The sequence below is a fragment of the Capricornis sumatraensis genome, chromosome 3 (genome assembly GCF_032405125.1).
Source record: "Capricornis sumatraensis isolate serow.1 chromosome 3, serow.2, whole genome shotgun sequence".
Taxonomy (NCBI): domain Eukaryota; kingdom Metazoa; phylum Chordata; class Mammalia; order Artiodactyla; family Bovidae; genus Capricornis; species Capricornis sumatraensis.
In genome coordinates, this window is record NC_091071.1 from 7,814,244 (window position 1) to 7,827,314 (window position 13,071).

Consider the following 13,071-nt stretch of genomic DNA (forward strand, 5'->3'; position numbering starts at 1 on the left):
GGGACTGACCTGTCCAAGGTCACCACCCTGAGCTAGAGGCAGACTTGGAACCTGAGTATCCAGGCTTCCACTGGCTTCTCTTACCACCGCAGTCTGGCTGCCCACATTTGGGTTGTTTTAGGCTCCGAGAGCCTCTCCACCACTGTCAGACAGGAGAAGCTGCAGACAGAGGGGCGCCTGCTCCCTGCTTCTCTGCGTCCAGCTCCGGCCCCGAGATTGCAGTATTATTAGCAACAACCCACGACTGCGCAGAGCTGTGCAGCCTCCAGCTTGCCAAGGGACTTCACATGCAATATCTCATTTGATCCATCTGGCCTCGCCAGGAAGTGAAAATTATTATCCCCACTTAACCAGTGAAGAGACTAAGGCTTAAAGACATAAACTATTATGCATCTGATGAACTCCACTGAGGTTCAAAAACATTTGTATCCATTGACCTCTGATCCCCTGCAACTGGGCTGGGTTCCATAGAATGCAAAGGTGAATAGGATCTGGACTCTGACCTCAAAGAGGAGACAATCTGTAAGGATACTGTGCATATACATTCCTGGCCTTTGAGTAAGACCCTGGTGTATGCAGCTTTGGAGAAATGTGGGCTCAGAAGCAGAAGGAGTCACTCCTAGGGATTTCCCTGGCGGTTCAGGGGCTAATTCTGTATTCCCAATACAGGGGGCCTGGGTTCGATGCCTAGTCAGGGAACTGGGTTCCACATGCCGCAACTAAGAGTTTGCATGCTGCCGTGGCGCAAGGAAGATCGAAGAGCCCTCATACTGCAACTAAGACCTGGCGCAGCCAAATTAAGTAAATAATTAATTAATTTTTTTTTAAAGAAGTCACTCCTAGAAGTTGTGGGAAGCCTTCTGGAAGAGGAAGCACTTAAGCTGGAGTTGGAGGCCAAGGACTTGAATAGATGAAACTAGGGTCCCCTTGATGTCCCTTCCCAGCATCCTGGGCTCGTCTTCTCATCATGTGTCTTTATTTGTCTCACCCGCCAGATATGATGCACCTAATAAGTACCCAACATTTGAATCAAGGGAGGGACAAGTAAATGGTGGAGAGGCAGAATGAGGCCAGTGTGGAGGCAACACTGATGATCAGGAGGGTCTCCTCCGGCCCAGTTGTGGAGGGCTGCCATCTGGGGAAGGGCTCTTAGGTGGGTGGGACAGAGCGATGATACATGTCCTTTCATCCCTGTGTCATTGGGGCTTGGCAGCCAGCATAAGTGCTGGGGTTTGGGAGTGAAGGGAAGTGGGTTGTTGTTTAGTCTTCCAGTTGTGTCTGACTCTTTTGCAACACTATAGATGTAGTCCGCCAGGCTTCTCTGTCCATGGGATTCTCCAGGCCAGAATACTGGAGTGGGTTGCCATTTCCTTCTCCTGGGGATCTTCCCAACCCAGGGATAGAACCCGAGTCTCCTTATTGGCAGGCAGATTCTTTACCATTGAGCCACCTGGAAAGCCTGGGGAGGTGGATAGGAGCTTTTAATTGGTGAGATCTATATCAGTGATTTCCTGGGTTGGGAAGATCTACTGGAGAAGGGATAGGCTACCCACTCCAGTATTGTTCAGCTTCCCCTGTGGCTCAGTTGGTAAAGAATCTGCCTGCAATATGGGAGACCTGGATATGGATTGGGAGAATCCCCTGGAGAAGAGAAAGGCTACCCACTCCAATATTCTGGCCTGGAGAATTCCATGGACTGTATAGTCCATGGGGTCGCAAAGAGCCAGGCATGACTGAGCGACTTTGACTTTTAGCAGTGGTGCAGCCCTGGGAACTGGGGTCACAACCTAATCTTCTGACTCCCTACCTCTGCCCCAAACGGCTTGGCCAGATTTTTGGAACTCTCCTCAAACGATGTCAGGAACAGAGACGTCAGTTGCCTCCAAGTTCTTGTGAGACCTGAAGGACAGCCTTGACGCCCAGGTTACTCAGGTCCCTGGTGGGGCAGGTGAAGACATGTCACAACCTCTGAGCATTGGGTGGCCGTTTCCATCTTACTGATGGCGATGAAGACTGCAGGGAGGTTAAAGGCTGCCAGACCTCACAGTTAGTGAGAGGCAGACTGGGGTTGGGGGGCGGGGAGTGCTGTGTCCAAAGCAGACCCCTTCTTCTCCCACTTCCTGCTGCCCTTGAGGAAACCCTGGGGGCACTCTTCAGTCTTTAGCAAGAGTCACCTGACTGGGCTTCCTCCAGCAGGTGGTGCAGATGGAAGGGATGCTGTGGCTGCCTGGCCTGGCGGCCTCTGCCTTCCCAGAACAGCCATCCGTCTTGCACTGATTGGGTCCATCCCAGTGGCTTCCGGAATGAGCCATGGGCACGTGGCCAGTGAGCTCAGCACCTTCTCTCCACAATTCTGCCTTAGCCATCCTGCTTTCCTGTCTGTCTCTCTGTCCTGTCGGATCCTTGTCCCTCTGTCTCTGTTTATTTCTCTTTTCTCTCTTTTTTTTTTTGTTTATTGCCTGCCTCGCAGCCTCCTCCTTGATCTTTCCCTGCCCCAGGACGTTCAGCACCTGGGGAATTACGGCAGCCCCTACTCTGCCTGCTGCCTGTCCTCAGCCACCTGCACGACCCAGTGGACAAAGCAAGCACACGGCAGGGGAATACCGTGGCCACACTCCCCTTTGCTCAAGCCCTTGGCTTCCTCTTCTCTGGTTGTGAAGCTCAGGAGGCCCAAATCATCCCGTCTTCCTCCCGAGGTAGAAGTGCTGGCCCAGAGATCAGAGTTACAGGAGCAAGATACAAGGGTGGCAGGGCCCTGTGCCTGGCAGAATGGGAAGACATGAAGGTTCGAGCCACTAGCTGCCCCATGTGCCACACTGCTTCTTCCAAACCCCCTGGGCAGACCCCCTTCCTTGGGGCCAAAGCTTGTAGCTCTGTGAACTATCCCTGTGCCCTCAAAGCCTGGTCCTGGGTGGCCTTCCTGAACCTTTGACCCCTAGTGGTCATCTTCCTCCTTCCCCAGGCCCTGCCTCATCCTGGGAACTTCCAGCATCCACAGGACATAGTGTCTTCAACCGGAGCCTCTCAAGGGAGTCTGTGCCGTAGCGCCTGTCCACCCCCCAGAGTTTTCTGCTGCCCTTGGGGGGCTTCCCACTCTCCTGGGTCCTCCACCTCACTGCTCCCTCTGCCTGCTCTCCCCTGTTCCTGAGCCCTCCAGCCTCTGATCTCCTCCTGCCTTCATTTCCCCACCTTGCCCCGTCCATGTCCTTGGCCAGGCCTAGCACCCACTCCTTTGATATATTGAGCCCTCTTGACCTCCAGTCTCTTGGCCACAGCCGACCACTGCCTGCTCTGGGTGATCTGACCTCCACCTTCGCACCTCCTGACCCGCAGTGCTGAGTGAGAACTGCTAAAGAAAACCCCAGGGCCTAGCAGATGGGGGCCCGGTGCACGCGGCCTCCAGGCCCAGCTGGTTCTTCTCCCAGCTCACTCCCCCACCCTCCCCAGAGGCTCCCTCAAACCTTCAGCCTGTTCACCAGCCTCTTCCCCTCCTCCTCCCATGACTCAGCAGATGACTTCAGCTTCTTCTTGGAGAAGAAGTTTCCCAGGAACCTCCCTGCTCTCCACTTGAAAGTCTCCACCTGCCTTCCTTCCCTGCTGACCCGTCCTCCAGGGCTCCAGACTTCTCCCACATCAATTCATCTACCTGCTCCTCCCACCTCACCCCCATCCTTCCAGCCTCTCTCTCTCCAGACTCTCCCCGAGGCTTTTAAACAACCCCCAGCCTTTTGCAGACAAAGAAAACCCTCCCTCAGTCCTGAGCCACCAGCAATATCAGCTTCTCCCTCCTTCATCTGACTGTTAAATAACTGATGAAGATAGTCATTTCTGTAACAGTATTGCAAGTCAACTGTACTCTAGAATAAAATTAAAATTAAATTGAAAAAAGAGAGAGACAACAGTCATTTCCAAATTCTGATTCACCACCTTGCTAATCCCTGCCATTCTGAGCCACTACAGCTCAACTCCACTAAAATTGCACTTGCCGAGGTTGACAAAGATGCCCTAGCTCAGCAAAGGCCTGCTTCTGTGTCCTTCCAGTTTTCTGGACACTGTGAGGTCACATCTCGTGCTTCCTGGTGATCCCTCCAGGTCTCCTGAGCTCGTGTTCACTGACTCACCCTGATCTCGGGTGGCCTCGGCCTGCACTGGCTTGGAGCGAGGCTTGGGTTCCCAGCTAGAGACTGAAGCTGCGTCACGATGGAGAAAGCATCAGACCCTAGCTACTAGACCCATGACCAGTGACAAGGGCCCTGGCCCTTCAGCTTTGCAGAAAAGAATTCCCATAAAAACGGAAAGCAGTGAAGCAAGTGAAGTATTTATTAAGAGGAAACAGTACAGTACGTGAGGATAGATATGCACATGGACAGACTCGGAGAGTTCTTGAATCGCGCCCTCGTGGCAGTTAGGATTACTTTTGTAGGGTATTTGTTCTGGGTTTCCTTTGGCCAATCATTTTGATTTGCCCGGTTCGCAGTCTATATGTGGCCCATCTCAGGATCCTCCCATGTGTGCGCACACGTCTCTTAGCCAAGATGGATTTTACTGAAAAGGCGTCTGGGTAAGAAACATCCCTTGACATGACTCCCCCTTGACCTCCAAGGAACCTTTTCTGCACACGTGTGGTTAGGGAGGTCTCCTGACTTTGAGAAATGAAATATGTGGTCTGGGCAGGGCCCAGCCTCCTCCCTTAGTTGTCCTGCTATTCTTGGAGTTTCAGTCCATAGGGAATGAATCTCCAATAGCTTTACTCTGGGAGGAGGGGGTGGGCAGGGCCCACCTGCCTTCTGCCTCAATCCCATACCTCACTCTCTGCTCATTTATACTCTTCATTAAAAAATAGATATTTAATTTATTTATTTGGCTGCGCCAAGTCTTAGTTGCGGCCCTTGGGATCCTTAGTGGCAGCATACTGGATCTAGTTCCCTGACCAGGGATTGAACCCAGGCCCCCTTACATTGGGAGTGCAGAGTCTTAGCCACTGGACCACCAGGGAAGTCCCCCATTTATATTCTTTAAAGACCCTTGGGTCCACCACCCACTGCAAACTCAAATTTCTATGTCGGGACCCAATCTGGGCATCTCACCTCCCAAACTGAACTTGTCATCTTTCCCTTAACCCTGCTCTGTCGAGGAGAATTGGACTCTCCCTGTCCACCCACTTGTCTAGGAGTCACGCTGGGCATCTCCTCTGCTCACCACTGCTGCCCTACCCTCACTCCCATACCTCTCACAGTGGCTGTTATAGGAACACCCCTACCCCAGTGGTCTCCCTTCCTCTGGTCTCCCCATCCAGTCTACCCTCTACTCCAGCTTCCAGAGTGACCATTCTAAAATGCAAACCTGATTCCTCCTCTCCCTTGCTTGAAATCTCCCCTGGCCGAAAAATCCAAAGGGCAGAATCTGGTCCAATCTGATCCAATTCAGTCTCAGATTCCCAACCTCAGGACTTTCTCGGGACTGGTTTTATTTATCCTCCCCTCCCTGACACCCCCAAACCCAGGAAATCCCCAAAGTTTTCTTTGAAGCCTTCTGATTTGCACAGGGTGACTAGAGTTCAGATCATTTCAACAAAGAGCAGAAAGTGTCAAAGTTTTAGTTTTTAACCCAAGTGGCTTTTTCTGTGCTGATGGATCATTAGTTCTGCGTTCCAGAATTAACAGAGATCCAGAGAAGATGAGTGATTTGTTTAAGGTTATTTAGCCCATCATTGGTTTGGCCGGTCTCCAGTGTTCTGTTTGCAGCCCCAGGTCCCTGAATCCAGCATGGATAGCCACTGCCTTGGGCAGGATGCCTGGAAACTGCTGTCCCTCCAGCTTCTCCAGGAGGGCCTTGGCTTTGACTCATCCTCCTGGGGAATACACTCCTTCCCACTCTCATGAGAGAGCAGGTCATTCACATCCTCTGTCAGGCTCCTCCTCCTACCCAGCTTTATCTGCCTCCTCCCATGGGAGTGGTTAGAATTAAACCCAGCTGTGTGCAGGGAGTCGGGCCTGCCTTCACCCCTCCAGTGAAGAACAGGAGACATGTGAACTTCCTTCATGACTCAGCCCTTCCATTTACTAGCTGTGTGACCTAGACAGGTTACTTAACCTCTCTGTGCCGTGGACCCCTCATCTATAGTGTGGAAGAATGGGGGTAAATGCATGTGCGCTCCTGTGTTTTCTCACTTAGTGGCCTTTCCTTGCCATCTGAGTGTTAGAAACAAGATGAAGACTTAGGGGGAGAGATTATAGACTTTGAGGCAGCCTCTGATACAGGCACCTGGCTCACCCCAAGTTGGTGTGACTGCCCTGCCCGGGTTTGGAGGCCCAATCTCCACTTGTCATAAAGTGCTCTCAGGCCTTGTATAACCCTCTGGGCACACATTTCTTTCTTCTCTCTCACTCTCTTTTTTTTTCTAGTTGCAATATATGGGATCTAGCTCCCCGGCGAGGGATCAAACCTGGGCCCCCTGCATTGGGAGTGCAGAGTCTTAACCACTGGACCCACCAGGGAAGTCCCTGGGCACAGGTTTCTTGACTTGGACGAGGAGGGAGGTCAGGAGCTCAGTACCATATATCTTGGTTATCCATCTCTTTGGCCATCTCTCCATTCCCGTCATGCATCAGGCATTATAGATGGGGTGAGGGGGAAGGAACGTGCTAAAATCTACTCTTTGTTCCTGGAGAAATTTGTTCAGTGTGGAGACAAAAGGGCTTTACCTGTTCTGGCCTTAAACGTAAAAGGCTTTGGGGGAGAAGAAGGGCTCTCCTTTTTCTTATGACATCCGAAGGTAGAATTAGGAACAATGGGGAAAAGGACCTAGGAAACTGAGTGTTGTCCCACAGAAGAAGCGGGGCTTCGGGAAACGGTAAACTGCCTGTGGCCAGAGGTGTGCTCGCAAGGGCTGACACACAGCAAGCGGGGTGCTATATAAGGGATTTCTCTATTGGATGAACAAAGGTCCTCCTGCTGTCCCTTCTGGTTTACCAATCTGTCTGGGAAGTCAGGGAGGAAACCTGGTTGGTTCTGAAACCTAGAAGACAGGGCAAGCCCCATGCTCCTGAGTCATCTCAATTCGCTTCAGGCTTGCTGCGGAGGGAGTGCCTTTTGCTCCTGTCTGTCACCAGGCTCAGAGCACGGAGTTGGTGCTGAGTGTCTGTGCCTACCTCCCGTCCCCTGGTGCAGCCTGGGCTCCAGTCTGCCCGCTGTGTCAGCACCCGCGTTCCTATTACATGATCAAGTGGGGTTTGCAGTCTGGAAGCATTAGAGCTGGGCTGACTCGGCAGAGTGGCCAACGCAAGAAAATGCCAGTTCCGTACCTCTTCAGCCAGCTCTCTGAGGCCTCATGGCCATGCCACTTCCTCTTTGAGCAGCCTAGCCTGGCCTTCTTCAGGGTTCCCAGGGTTTTTCGAGGTCTCTTTGGCAGACCACTGATGGTGGCAGAATCCCCCAGAGAGCTTCAGGTTCCCAGACCCCACGGTTGGAGATTTTGATCCACTCTATTGGACCTGGAACTCTGGATTCTAGACAAGTTCCCCTTGTCTAGGTATTGGCAGAGCGGCCATTCTGAAATGCAAGTCGTACCCCATCTCCCCCTTGCTTGACATCTGCTCTGGCTGGAGAATCCAAAGGGCAGAAGCTGATCCGTTCTGAGATTCCCAGCCTCAGGGCTTTCTCAGAACTGGTTTTATTTCTCCTCCCTTGAATGTTGGGGGACTGCGATGCACAGCCAAGTTGAGAACCACTGCTGGGCATTACTTCTGAGTGGCCGGTCTTCTGGCCTTGCTTCTCTACTGGTCCCTCACCCCTGATTCCAGTCCCACCCTGCCCAGACTCAGCCCAGGCCATCACTGGACAGCTCCAGCTGGTGGAGAAATTGCCTCCTGGAAATGAACCGAAACTGATGGGCTCTCTTCAGCTTGTTAGTCATTCAGTCATGTCTGACCCTTTGCAACTCCATGGACTGTAGCCAGCCAGGCTCCTCCATCCATGGGATTTCCCAGGCAAGAATACTGGAGTGGGTGTCCATTTCCTTCTCCAGGGGTCTTCCCCACCCAGGGATCAAACCCGGGTCTCCTGTATTGTAGGCAGATTCTTTACTGTCTGAGCCACCAGGGAAGCTTGGCATCTTCTAAAAACAGAAAGCCCCTGCCTCATTCCCTGTGGTAGGTAGGTTGCCACCAGCCCCATCACTGTGGCTCCCCGCTGAGTCATTTGCTCTTTGTTGGAGTCAAGCATCAAGACCTCGACTTCAGACCCCTCTACTCATTCAGAGGGCATGAACACATTCAGAGTCAAGAACACATTCAGAGGGCATGATGGAGAGTTCCCTTTGAGATTTGGGGGGTGTAGTGGGAGGTCTATATTGGAGAAGAACTTGGCCCAAGTTCACACAGATGAGTTTGAGGAGAAGATTCTATCCTAGGCTCCTCTGCCCTGGAAAATCCATCTCCTGTGAATGGAGACAGACCACACAGCACAGGAACTTCCCCGACTAGGGATCCAGCTCGTGCCCCTTGCAGTGGAAGCATGAAATCTTAACCACTGGGCTACCAGGGAAATCCAACAAAGGCCTATTTTTTTTTTTTTTTTAATGGAGATGAACATTCCCTTGGTGTGGTAAACTTTGAAGCGGGCCTCTTTAGAGGAATGCAAAACTTAAAATGGAAAGATGTATCAGACTTTTCAATCTCTCCCTCCTTTCAGCCCAGTCAGTTTTAGGGGATCTGAGAGACCCTAGATTTAGGGAAGCTGGTTTGGTGAGCAGTGGTCAGACACATGGAACAGAGAATTTCTGTGGTTGTCAGCCCCATGTCAACAGGCTGTCTTTGAAATCCTCTGTCTGGCTCTTCTTCAAGTCCATCCTGTCTGGCTGTGGCCCTATCTGCTCCTGGATTTGTCTACAGTTCTGCCTTCCTGAGTTTTGGCCACAATTTGATCATGGCCATTTGTTTGGAGGCAAAACCTTTTAAGTCCTCTTCAAGAGATAAGACCATCGCCAGGTGATTCATTCTTGAAGCAGAGCCTTTTTCATTGAACAAAGCTTCCCTGAGCATCTGCTCCATGCCAGACTCAGATGGATCCGTCTCTGAGAAATCCACTTGTAAGACCACAGGGGAAGACAAAGTCCCATACCTACAAGTGCCGTGACAAGGTCTAGAACCAGTGCTGGGAGCTGGAGGGAGCTCCTAGGGGAGTGGTCAGTTCAACATGTAGTGTCTGAGTCTAAAAGCTGAAGAGGTGGGACAATATGGGGGGTAAGAGTTGAAGGAGTTGAGATCCACTGCTGGGCAACACCTTTGCGTGGCCTGTCTTCTGGCCCTGCTTCTCTGTTGGTCCCTCACCCCTGATTCCTGTCCCATCCTCCCATCCTTATCCCAGCCTTTGAAAAGGCCCAAAGTCGGAAGAGGGCACTGCCTGGTCAGGAAATGCCAGTCAAGTGTCCCATGTGAGATGTAGCCAAGGAGGTAGGACGGAACCTCGGGAGAAGCCTGTGAACTCCAGGCTAGGGAGCAGGGACTCTGATGCCTATGCAATGGGAGTGGCACACATGGCAAAGCCAAGGCGAGGGAAGGAGATCAAAGTGTTGGTTACTCAGTCGTGTCCAACTCTTTGCAACCCCATGGACTGTAGCCTGCCAGGTTCCTCTGTCCATGGGATTTCCCAGGCAAGAGTTCTGGAGTGGGTTGCCATTTCCTTCTCCAGGGGATCTTCCCGACCCAGGGATCGAACCCAGGTCTCCTGCATTGCAGGCAGATTGTTTACCATCTGAACCACTAGGGAAGCCCAGGAGAAGATGGGAAGCACATATAGAACCATCTTTCAGTTCTTATACTAGAGACGCTGGGGAGACACTGGGTAGGGTAATTGACAGGCTGGAGGACCTTAAGAAGCATCCATCCGATTCTGTTATTTTACAGATGTACTATCTGAGGCCCAGAGAGGTAAAGCCTCTTGTTCAAGGTCACCGGGCAGGATCAATGTCAAAGTCAAGGCTTCAACCGGTGGGTCCTGCCTCCCAGCACAGGCTTCCTCCACTAGTGGCTCCTGTATCCTCAGGGAGAGAGGTGGCCCACTGAGATCTCCCTGTCATCCTTTGCCTCTGAATCTGTCATGCGTCCTGCCCCTACTGCAGACCTGCCTGTTAGGGCAGCAGCTGGGAAGTGTTCCCAGAGGACAGGGTGGGGAGCGTTGCCGGTCTGCTTCGGAAGATGCCGCTGCTGTTGCTGCCTCCGCACCAATCAGGGAGCTTTCTAGCCGCAGGAGGAAGCCAGGAGCCAGGGGATGGGGCTGCAGTGATTTACGACTGCCCAGAAACAGCAGGACACTAATGTCTCCGGCTGGCCTGTTTGTCCGCCAACTCAGCCCCAAGAGGATGCCTCTAAAGGTCATATTCTCCAGCACTGGATTTGGAGCAAAGGGTTACCCACACAGGGCGCCTGCCCAGTGCCCCTGTGTCAAGTCGGTCCCCAGAGGCCAAGGCTCCTCCTTTCCCGAGAGGGAGACTCTCAAGGGTTTGGGCAGGAAAGGGTGCCCTTACCGCCTGAAGTCCAGAAGATCTGCCTGGGTTTGAATTCAGGCTCTAGGGGTCGCTGATGTGTGGCCATTGGCCAGTCATACAGCTGAGATCTCTGTGTCTCAGCTTCCAAGTCTAAAAACACCAAGATGGGGACTTCCCTGGTGGTCCAACGGTTAAGACTCTGGGCTTCTTCTGTTCAGGGTACGGGTTTGATCCCTGGCCGGGAACGAAGATCTCACATGCCGCACAGCCAGAAAATATTTAAAAATAAAATAAAAAACAAAGATGTCTCTGAGCCTCTCAGCTCTGGCACTGAACCAGCTCCCAGGTCTGTAGACAGATTCCTTGTTTCCACAGCTAAAGAATGTGAATAGCCTTCCATTTCAGATGAGGAACAGGCCAACTCTAATCTAGAACTCACCATGGCTGGGTGGAGCATTGAGTTTAATTTCTCACTTCAAAGGTGAGGAAATTAAGAACCAGAGAGAACACAGGTCTTGCACATAGAGCGGAGGGCCAGGCAGAAGGCAGAATGGCTAGTTCTCCACCTCCTTGCTCCACGTTTCTTTCATCAGTACCACACAGAGTGGAGGAGGAAACCAGAATACCAAGCCATTTGCTCTATGTCATGTCACTATGCCTGTAAAGCAGCCCTCTAAGCAGCTGGGGCCACTGGGCAGCTGCAGCAGTAAGCCTAGAGTCTTAAAAAGAATCGAAAGGGAAAGGAAGGCAGGGCCATCAGAGATGGGTCTCAACATGGAGACTGCTGATAGCCTTCCTGTTTCCCTTTAGAACACCCTTTTCTTTGCATTAGCTTTACTTTTTCCCCAAACAGATTTGGCCTGGATTTTTTTTTTCCCCCTTTCCATTGAACTGGTCAGGGAAAGAAGTGAGGTGGAGAAAGGCAGCCTGAAATGTGCCAGAAAGTTCCCGAGATTTAGCTTCTGGGTCCTGAATCACTGATCCATTTAATCCACCTGCGGACAAGCAGGGTTGGCTGTAATGGTTCCTTCTCACAGACCTGGGATGCCCAGGCCAGAAAGACTGAGGCCTGTCCTGCAGGGAGGAAGAGAAAAGAAGAGGAAGGACTTGGCAAACAGGCACGTAACAGACAGAAGGAAGTGGGAGGGTTTATTCACCAGCAGGATTGCATGTTGCTGGGTAGTATAGTAAGAGAGGAGGGACCAGATCCCATGTTGGAGGAGGGGTAAAGAGAGCTATTTCCAGGCTCTTCTCACTCAGGCCATCTCCTCCACTCCTGCCAGAGGAGTCTCCCTGAACACACGCGTGTTCATTCATTTCTTCATTTCACACATTCTACATACGGATGCTGTGCCAGGCGCTGTACTCAGCACTGGGAAGCAACGACAATGGAAACCAAATGCAAGCCTGGTCATTTCCTGCCCTGGTTAAAATCTCTCACAGGTATTCTATTTATTTGGGAAGAAAGACTTCATTCCCTGGCCTGCCATTCAGGGCTCCCCAAGTTCTGGAACTCCCCAAATTCCATCCCCAGTCCCTACTACCCATCACTTCAGGCACCAAACACACTGGATTCTCTAACAATACATATGTCAGGGAGGAATCTGCCTCTGAGTCCCCTGCTTGTCCCCTCTGCCTGCTTTCAAATTCTACAGATCTTTTTCTTTTCTTAAAAAGTTTTTTTTTTTTTTTTGCTTTTCATTTCACATTAATTAATTAATTAATTTTAAATCCTATACATCTTTAAGGGAGTGGGTTGGAAATATTACCAGCCCTTCAGAACCTCTTCCTGGGAATTCCTTGGGGGTCCAATGGTTAGGACTGTTCTCTTGCTGTGCAGGGCCTGGGTTCAATCCATGGTTGGGAAGCTGCCTAGGAGCAGGCCAAAAAAAGAAAAAAGAAAAACCCACCAAACAACAACAGAAAAAACCTTTTTCCATCTAGCATGAAAGAATTAAAAAAAAAACACCAGTGCTTAACACATTCTGAATTCTCTGAGGGCAGGGTTCCATGCTGTCTTCCTCCAGTGCTCAGCATAGAGCCTGGACTATTCCTTCACAGAAATTCCCTCTTTCTCAGTTCTCATACACAACACTTCATGCCCATTAATTTTTTTTAACTAGTTATAATTTTCTAACGTACTCTACACATTATCTTTATTTAGCCTATTTTCTTGGGCAGAATTTTGTGTTGTTGTTCACCGGTGTACCGCATTGCTTAGAACAGTGCTTGGAACATAGCAGGTGCTCAATAGATAAGTACCAAATAAATAAAATGAGCACTCAAAAGTTTGGGGTATGTACGCTACATGGAATGTCGAAAAAGAGAAGCATGTAAGCAAGAATTAGTCAGCCTGACCCCGTCGTGTATATCCTACGCGGGGAGAGAAGTGTTGGTCAACCCCCAGACAGAACTCAGTGGTAAGCATCCATTGGCTCTGGTAACGCTCCACCCTGGAGAGGAAGAAAGGGCTCCCCAGGGGTCAGGCTGCAAACAGCTGCATCCTTTCCGTGTATTAACCAGAATGCCTGGCCAGTATTTGTCTTTCCACATTTCCACCTGTCAGGTCCAAGAACCTCGAGGCG

At 51.1% G+C, this 13,071-nt stretch overlaps 1 non-coding gene across 1 annotated transcript; it reads right to left on the reverse strand.

Moving 5' to 3' along the window:
- Positions 1-6,424: 6,424 nt before the first annotated feature.
- TRNAG-CCC (transfer RNA glycine (anticodon CCC)) lies at positions 6,425-6,498 on the reverse strand. The gene has a single exon. It is a non-coding gene; the product is annotated as a tRNA-Gly (tRNA).
- Between the last annotated feature and the right edge of the window lie 6,573 nt (positions 6,499-13,071).